The following is a 9,040-nucleotide window of genomic DNA, read 5'->3' on the forward strand; positions in this document are numbered from 1 at the left end:
CCCGGGCCATGGCAGTGAAAGCACCAAGTCCTCACCACTGGACAGCCAGGGAATTCCAGGATGCCAAGGCGGGACAAGAGGAAAAAACACCAGGGGAAAAGAACAAAGATCATAAAGTGAGAATGCACGTATGAAAGATTATGTATTCTGAAGATAAGCACTTCAAGTGAGTGGAGGAAATTAGTAATAGCAAGGCGCCTTAATGAGGTAAACGACTGTCTGTTTTTCGTACACATTTGTAAGCCTTGCAAGGGCAAGGCCTCAAAAAATTGGGTAAAGACTCAGAATTGTTTCTCTCCATGGAAATCTTTAGTAAAAGGCGAAAGAGTTATACGATCTGAAGAGAAACCAGAGTATGCAAGTGGCTTTCTGAATCTCAGTTTCCACATCTGTAAAGTGAGGGCCATAATTCTTTTTTAGGTGCCTCAAAGGTAAATTCTGCATGAATCAAATATTTAAGGCAGACTATTTGGCATTTGGGGTTACGGTATCTTTTGGAGAGCATTAATTTAGATGTTACATAAAAGCATATATAAACTGTAAGATGTGTTACAAAATATAATATTAAAGTATTAAGGTGTGTCAAGTGATTATAATCCTGGATATTTCTATGTGTGGATGCCTCTATGGAACTTGGGTTTCTCCTCAGTCATTCCAGTGGTGTATGTGTGAGTGCAATGTGGTTATTACATGAAGTCTTCACTCTTCTGGAACCTTCTGTTACATGCCTCTGGTCTTTACAAAGTGATCATTAACTTCCAGGTGGCCTCCCATTCTGACTCCGGCAATGGGCCAGTTTCTTGATTCTATCTCACAATGTAACTTCCAAAGTAAATGTCTATTAAGCCTTTGTGTAAACATTCCAGGCCTGTAGCAAAATCAACTGAACATAAATCACCCAACGAAAAGGGTTTAGGAAAATGTGTAAGTTTGAAAAATGAAGCAGTACAGTACAGTTTCATTGTGGATCTCTGGCCTCAGTTACCTCAACTAAGATTTCTCTGGTCTACATCACAGTTCATCCTCAGAGGTGGTGGTTTTCAGTTACTCCAAAGGGCTTTGCCCAAATATAGAGAAAACAAGCCCTCTGCGTATAAAGACACCAAGATGCCTATTTGGAAATGGGCTTAACCGACCTTCTAAATAAAAGCCAGAATCTACCATGTCCTTGTCACTGACTGTATCTTTTCCACATTTAGAGGGTTTGGCTTTAGAAATCCAAGAGAGTGATTGTGATAAGTTTGTTTTGCTTCAGTATTCCTTCTTTATTTAGAAATGGATGGTGGATGAAAGTTTTTGCTTTTATAAATTGATTTTGGATTTCTTTCCTTCGGGAAGAAGGGTAATAAGATGAAATGAAAGCCCTGCCTGGAGGGTTGAAGGGGAGTGAAGGGAGGGTATTTGATGAAGTTAAAGAACTTGGCTTGAGACTTGCCTTGGGGGGCTCAGGTGTGCATTATATCTTTCAAGCGTAAACTTGTCAACTTGACGATAGCTACTGCAAACTTTACTTTTTCCGAAAATTTGACCCAGAAAGCATATTTGTGGCACTACTCCTGTGCAGAGGAATCAACCTATTTGAAGATAGTCATTTTCAAATAGGTTATCACATTTTCAGAGTAGAGCATTTCATCTCAGAGAACATTTTCTTTTCCACATACCTAGCAGGCTCTAAAGCAATATCATGGCTTCTTTTTGTGTCTTACCAAATAAAATATATTGTCAGCCTTACTCTCTCTCCCTGTTGAAAAGAAATGTAGAAGAAAAGACTCACCAAAAGGGAATTTTGATATTATGTAAGGATGTTGTAGAGTTTGATAAGCTTTGGGTTGAGTTACCAGGAAAGATCACACCGTATCCTTCTCCAGAAGGTAATTCAGGAGATGTTCTTGGCTGAGTTTATTTGGCTTTGGTTCTGTCTGGATGCACAAGAGAGTCAAAGCACTCTAAGACTTGCATTGTATCCCTGTTGTCACCTGTGTCCCTGCCCGGCTCATATTCCTTTGCCCAAGCCAGGAGGTCACTTGCAGATGGCTCTAGTATATGCACTCTAAGCTTGAGTGCATCTGGTCCTGCAAAGCTGCTTTTCCTAGGCATGGGACAGGCTGGAAGTCTTCACTGTAGGGTCATAGCCCCAGAACTGCCCTTGACAATGAGGGATGGAGTTAGCGGATGAACTCCCCAGCTGCATCCTCCCTCAGAGGGACAGTTCTGAGGTGTGTTGTGTGTTCTACAAAGTCACTCACAGGGACCCTGGTGGGATTGTGCCTGGTTGACCACAGTGGTAACCTGCTCATAGTGCACCCTTCATTGTTTCCTTCACTTTCCTGCTCTGCTTGTTCTTCGCCTCCCGTGTATTTGCACGCAAATATGTTTCTCATGGTCTGTTTCTGAGAGAACCCAAACTGAGACAATACCTGACCTCCTCGCTTAAGGAATTGCTTAGGCCAGGCATGGAACCTGACGAGTCTTTATGACATCAGCTGAAATATTTAAATAAGAAAATAATAATAACAATTTATTTAGCATTCACTATGTGCCAGGCATAGTTCCACATGTCACTCTCTCTCTCTCTCTCTCTGTGTATATATATATAGATAGATAGATAGATAGATAGATAGATAGATAGATAGATAGATATAGATATATAGATAGATAGATATAGATATATTTACCTCTATGAGGTGTGTATGCCTACCATCCCCATTTTGCAGATAAGAAAGTAGACGCATGGTGATTTGCTCAGTATCACAAAGCCAGAAAGTTTCCAGCCAGGATTCAAACTCAGGCATCTGCAGCCAGCATTCCTAACTACTAAGCCGTCCTGCCTACTCCTTTGAGAATCAAATAAAATAATGGACATGAAGGTTACTAAAAAAAAAAGTTCTCTACAAATTAGAGGGATGATTATAACTAAAACCTACCCAACCTTACCCTTTTACTACTCTTGTGTGTTGAGGGGATTTCAGCAAAAGTAGAGGCTGGCACCAAGTCTGCCCGGCTCACCGAGAGCCGCTTACAGATGAGTTGAACTCAGTCTAAAAGGATAATAGATTCCATTACCTAATTACTGTTTGTTGGAGTGATTGTAAAGACATCCATTGTCAAGATTAGGGAGGTTTCATTGCAGTGGATCGTGGGAGGCACTGGGGCAGCTAATACATTGAGGTGTATTAAGAATTATATCACCACCAAAAGATAATCTTGCTGCAGATGAGATTGCTTTGGGCATGTGTTCCAGTGTAGGTGCCAAAAATGCTAAGACTTGGAGAAAGGAGAGGAGAAAGTAGAGCTACTTCCTCTGTATGCTTTGCTGCTTGGAAGGGAGAGAGAAAAATAGCAGGAAATGCTCATTTCTTCTCCTGGGATCTTTCAGGGACCTCCTATCTGAACAGGACAGTTGAATTTTGCTTGGGTAAGGGATGACTTGCCAGAAGATGCAAAGCACAAGTACAGTCCTTCTCTGCTGCTCCCGAGCAGCTGCTGGGTAAAGCGTAGTGAGAGGTGGTGTAAAAAAGGTGTGGGGACAGGTGAGGCTTCAGCTTCATGGCCGAAAGCATCCCTGGAGGGCAGCTCCAGCAGAGCAGTTGGGAATCAGAATCCTGAAAAAAGCAGAAACAAAGAGGCATTCTGCTTTTTCTTGACTATCTTCAATGAGGCTGTTTTTAGAGGGGCATAAAGGTAGTCATGATTTCACAGGCAAATTGGAAGGGACCTAATCTCCACCAGGCCTGGGAAAAACTGTCTAGATATTACAAAGGCACAGAGCTGGGGAAATGAAATTCAGGATCCTGAACGTTTGCATGGACTTCAAAGTATAAGTGGTGGGTACAGTTGACAATGGAGTTGACCTCTGTTCCCTTGGTGCTTCGGTGGACTGTCTCAGGACTTGGCACACTGCCGTCCTTCCAAAGCAGATGAGGGAATAAACACCATTAGCACACTGATAAGTGTTTGTTTTCCTTTGGCATTAGGGCTAAGAAAAATAAAGTGGGGAGGGTATCAGGTCCTGAAGTAAGCCTTTAAAAGGTTTCCTTTTTTTTTATGATTGTCTATTTATAACAGCAACAGTCACAAAGAAAAAAAAAAAAAACTTTAATTACCCCAGAACACATTTTGCCAAAATTGCATTTAAGTACTTTTTATTTATGAGCAAGACGCATTATCTTTTATGATGTCTTTAAACCAGTGAGGGGAAGTTGTGGGTATAAACCAAGGTGTTCTGTGGCCTGTTGTCTTTTTTTGAATCCCTGGAAAGGATCACCAAGAAGGATGCTCCAGATAACTTCATCTGCCAGGCAGTTTGCACGAGACGAAAGAGGCCTTTCTGAAGTCCATTAAAGATGATTCATTACTATTGGTCATACACATGTTTGTGTTTTATTGCTTAAATGCATAAATCATACATTGGCAACTAATTGTGTCTGCCACACTATTTTAGGCCCTGGGAGGACTAGAGAGGTACAAGATGTGATTATTATTCCCAAGGAAAGTCCAATTCAATTAGGGAGACAAGATGGCCATGTGTGTGATAGTTAGAGACAACACAAAAGCATATGATTAAGCAGCGAGTTGCGAACTACAGGCTGTGAGTGCTGTAATTCTCTTAGCTGTGACACAAGAGGTGTTGTGGAAGCAGCAAAGCTTGAGACAGGTCTTGAAGGACTGGGGCAGTTGGAACAAGTTGAGGAGGTGTGGAGAGGTCATTCTGGGTTAGGAGAATGGCATGCACGAAAAGCACGGAGGTGAGAATGCACATGAATGTCTATGACACCTCAAACAGAGCAGACTGCTAGATTGGAGGGTTTGGGCAAATGAGTGAGCAGTAAGCTGAAAGAAAACAGAGCCAGAGAGAGGAGACAGGCTGTTCTAAAATCACGCATTCATCTTCCTCTCAGTTCTGTTACAAATCCATGTTAGATCATTCTGTTTTGTCCATTTGCTTACTGTCATTTTTTAAAGGCATAATCTGTGTATATAGCACGGTGCTGGGGGACATGGTCTGTCTTAGTTTGCATTTCCCCAGAGGCAGACCCTGATACAAGGAGTCCAGGGCAAGTCATTTATTTGGGAGGTGATCCTAGGAAACTCTAGAAGGGGATAGAAAAGTGAGACAGAGAGGTAAAAGAAGGCCATAAGGGGTGCGTTATCAAGATATTTACCAATGTCGGCAGCTGGAGCTTAATTCCACTGGGGAGCAATGGAACTCAGTATAGGATGTGCCTCAGATGGTCCTGCCTGAGGGGTGAGGGAGTTGGGGTATTTATCCACCAATCCCCTTCAGTCACTGGTCGAGGGCTGCTTTTGAGGGGATTAACCCCCGAACACTTTAAAAAAAATTTGGATTTTATATTGGAGTATAATGGTTGCTTCCATGTCTTGGCTATTGTAAACAGTGCTGCAATGAACACTGGGGTGCATGTATCCTTTCGAACCATGTTTTTCTCCAGATATATGCCCAGGAGTGGGATTGCTGGATCATATGGTAGAATTCGGTAAAGTAGAAGGATACAAAATTAATACACAGAAATCCCTAAGACTTTTGTGCCAGAAAAAGTCCACAGGCAGAAGTTGCAGGTGTTTGCAGTAGGCAATTTTGGTGCTAATATGTCAGTATTTTTAGCCTGGAAGTTGGAGATCATGCATTTTAGGCACCTTGGGCTGCTATAATAAAATACTGTAAACTGGGTGGCCTACAAACAACAGATGTTTATTTCTCACAATCTGGAGGATGGATGTCTGAGATTAGGGTCAGGTTCTGAAAGCCTTCTTCCAGGTTGCAGACTGCTGACTTCTTGTTGTGTACTCCCATGGTGGGAAGAGGATGAGAGAGTTCTCTCCCATCCCTTTTATATTGGCACTAACCCTATTCCTGAGGGTTCCACCCTCATGACCTAGTTATCTCCCAAAGGCCCCACCCCCAAATATCATCACATTGGGCTTAGGGTTTCAACATATGAATTTTGGGAGGTCACAGATGTTCAGTCCACTACGCTGTGCTTCACATCCTCAAATGAAGGTCAAGTCACCCTGGGACCAAAGTCCTTGACTAGCAGTTATTTACCTTCTCCCGTTGCTTCCCATGTGTTACCGTGGTCTGCTCTGATGCAGAGCAGACTTTGGAAGGACAGCTGTACAGTTTGGGACGTGGAAGCATGAGGGAGAGTTTTAGTTATAATAAGACTCTACCTGGGTTGGTTTCCTTCTAGTTCAAGGAGTTTCCAACACAGATGTGAGCGAGATTAATAAATATGATAATGGCTCAAATTTGAAGGATGCAGAACAATGATTCTGGGTTGGACCCTGGGTTTTTAGTGGAGAATATGTGTCAGTGAACTGAACCCATATTTTAGTTTTCATGGGAAAACTCAGATGGCCTCTTTAAAAATCAGAAAACAAAATATCCACCCACTATCCACCCTTCCCCCAACACACGTCCCTTCCCCTGCCCTCCATGACACGTAGCATTTCCACAAGCTACTTGGGAAATAGAAATACATTCAGGGGTTTAGCTCAGTAATTTATTTTCTCTCCATCTGCAGCAGCACTTTATGCCAGTCGTGTTATTATCCAGTGGGAGAGAGATCAGTTAAAGAGAAACCACAGTAGAGAAAGCATTTAAGAACAACATTCTTCCTTACTAAATTTTAATTTTTAAAATTTGCTTTGGGTTGTGTTCAGTTAATAAAGAGAAGAAAAGAAATAAGAAAGGAAAACCAAAAAACATTTTGTTTTTCCATATGCCTTTGTGGAATCCTGGAATTGAAAGAAATCTTGAAAGGCCATTTTAATGGTCTTAACTTTCTGTCAATATTTGTTGAGTTGAACTAAAGTTATATTTCATATGAGGGATAGACAGAAGACTTACAGAGAGATTAAAGCTCCCTCAATAAACTGGTATTTGTCCATCCATCCATCCATCCATGCATCTTCTTACCATTAGAAAGTTCTTTTATTCCAAGTGCTGTCAATGCCAATCCTTTTTCAGTACATGAAAAGGAAAAAAAAAATCTCTCTTTATTACAAGACAGATTTTAGAGCAGGAAGACGATTTCTGCCAAAATTGATTCCTGCCGAAACCTGCATCAGTGTGAGTTAGATTAATTAATTACAGCATCTCTCTCTGATAAGGGTTTGTGTCTGGGTATCTCAGGCTAGCTTTTTTCCGCTGGATAATTTTCACTCCCCCTTTGTAATCTAACTGGTACTTTTACTACATGTAAGGTCAGAGGTGTTTTTGTTTCTCGTTTTGTTTTTTTTTTTGTTTCTTTAAATATTTTGACATAAATGAACAATTTTGGGAGTGCACATGAATGACCTGAAAGATGTAAAAGATGACTTAAAAATGGAAAGTCATGCTCATAGATAAGAAGAAAATAAGGATGCCAGTTCTTCTTTAATTTATAAATTTTATGTAATCCCAATAACAAGAAGATTATTTATTAAAACTAGGCAGCTGATTCTAAAATTTATTTAGAAAGGTAAATAATAATGACATTCTGGAAAATAAAAATAATGAGGGGTGACTATTAAATTTTATAAACACTCATTAATGAAGGCAGTATGGTACATGCGTATGAATAAGAAAACATCATTGGAACAGAATAGAAACTCCAGAAACAGACCCTAATACGCATAAGAATTTAAAATAAGATGAAGGTTGCATCTAAAGTCAGTGAAGAAAGATTATTCAATGAATTAGGTTAGGACAACTAAATAGCACATCACACCTTACAGTATGATAAGTTCCAAATGAATAAAATAGTTAGATGTTAAAAAAGAAACCATAAAAATGTAAGAAAATGCAAAAATTATAACTATAGAAGGGGGAAAGTCTAACGATGACAGAAAACCTGTAAGACATAAAATCAAAGATTGATTAAAAATAAAGTATTTGTAGCCAGTAAAAATCACCAGCATCAAAGTTGAAGAGAAATGACAAACTGGGAAAAATATTGTAATTTTGTCAAAGTGTTAGTTTCTGTATGCTATGAAGAAGGCACACAAACCAACAAGAAAATGACTAATATCAACTAAATAATGAACATAGAATGGTTTACACAAAAGGAAATTGATAAGAAAAGATCATTTACTTTGCTTATAAAAAGAGAAATGCAAAGTAAAGCTAAACTAAACTAAGATAAAATTTCACCTGTCAAATTGGCAAGACTTGAAAGTTAGTAATGCCTGGTGTTGCCAATGGTGTAGGTGATTGCAGACTTTCAAGTATAGAGGCACGTAATGTAAATGGCAGGGGTCAGCACACCACAGCCTGTGAGTGAAATCCAGCCTGAGGCGTTTTTGTACTGCCCATGAGCTAAAAACAGTTTTCACATTTTTAAATAGTTGAAAAAAAAAAAATCAAAAGAATAATATTGTGTGTCATGTAAAAATTATACAGAATTCAAATTCCATGTCCTCAAATAAAATGTTATTGGAACTAAGTCATGCTGATTTCTTTGGTTGTTCTATGGTTGCTCTTGTGCTCCAATGGCAGGTTTGAGTAGTAGCAACAGAGACTGTCTGGACTGTACAGCTGAAAATATTTACTTTTACTTTTTCTATAGAAAAAATTTGCTGAGCCCTGCCCTACAACTTGGCAATATCTATCAAAATTATAAGTTCCCTTTGACCCAGGAACTTATTCTGTAGATGCACTTGCATATGTGTAAAATGACACATGTCCAGCATACTTCATTACAACGTTGATTGGTAAAAGATTGGAAATGAACTAAACGTCTATCAGTAAAGGACTGGCTGTGTAATTATAGTACATCCACATAGTGAAATACTATGCAGTTATAAAAAAGAATCTACATGCCAAAATGGAATAATCTCTAAAATACATTAGAATTTTTAACCATGTGATTATCTTATCTGTTCAAAAAAGGTTTTGAAAAATTCCCTTCCCTTCTCCCATTCAGTTATTCTCTATCTCAATACCTGGTAATATTTTCTTCATACCATGTCTCCATCTGAAATTTTTGTTCCTCTGTTTATTTCTCTAGTATCCTTCCTAGACTAAAGACTCTTCAAGATT

At 39.5% G+C, this 9,040-nt stretch overlaps 1 non-coding gene across 1 annotated transcript; it reads right to left on the bottom strand.

The window, feature by feature from the left end:
* Positions 1–241: 241 nt before the first annotated feature.
* On the bottom strand, positions 242–357 carry LOC112064874 (U5 spliceosomal RNA). The gene has a single exon (XR_002891726.1). It is a non-coding gene; the product is annotated as a U5 spliceosomal RNA (small nuclear RNA).
* Between the last annotated feature and the right edge of the window lie 8,683 nt (positions 358–9,040).

Source organism: Physeter macrocephalus, chromosome 14 (genome assembly GCF_002837175.3).
Source record: "Physeter macrocephalus isolate SW-GA chromosome 14, ASM283717v5, whole genome shotgun sequence".
Lineage (NCBI taxonomy): Eukaryota > Metazoa > Chordata > Mammalia > Artiodactyla > Physeteridae > Physeter > Physeter macrocephalus.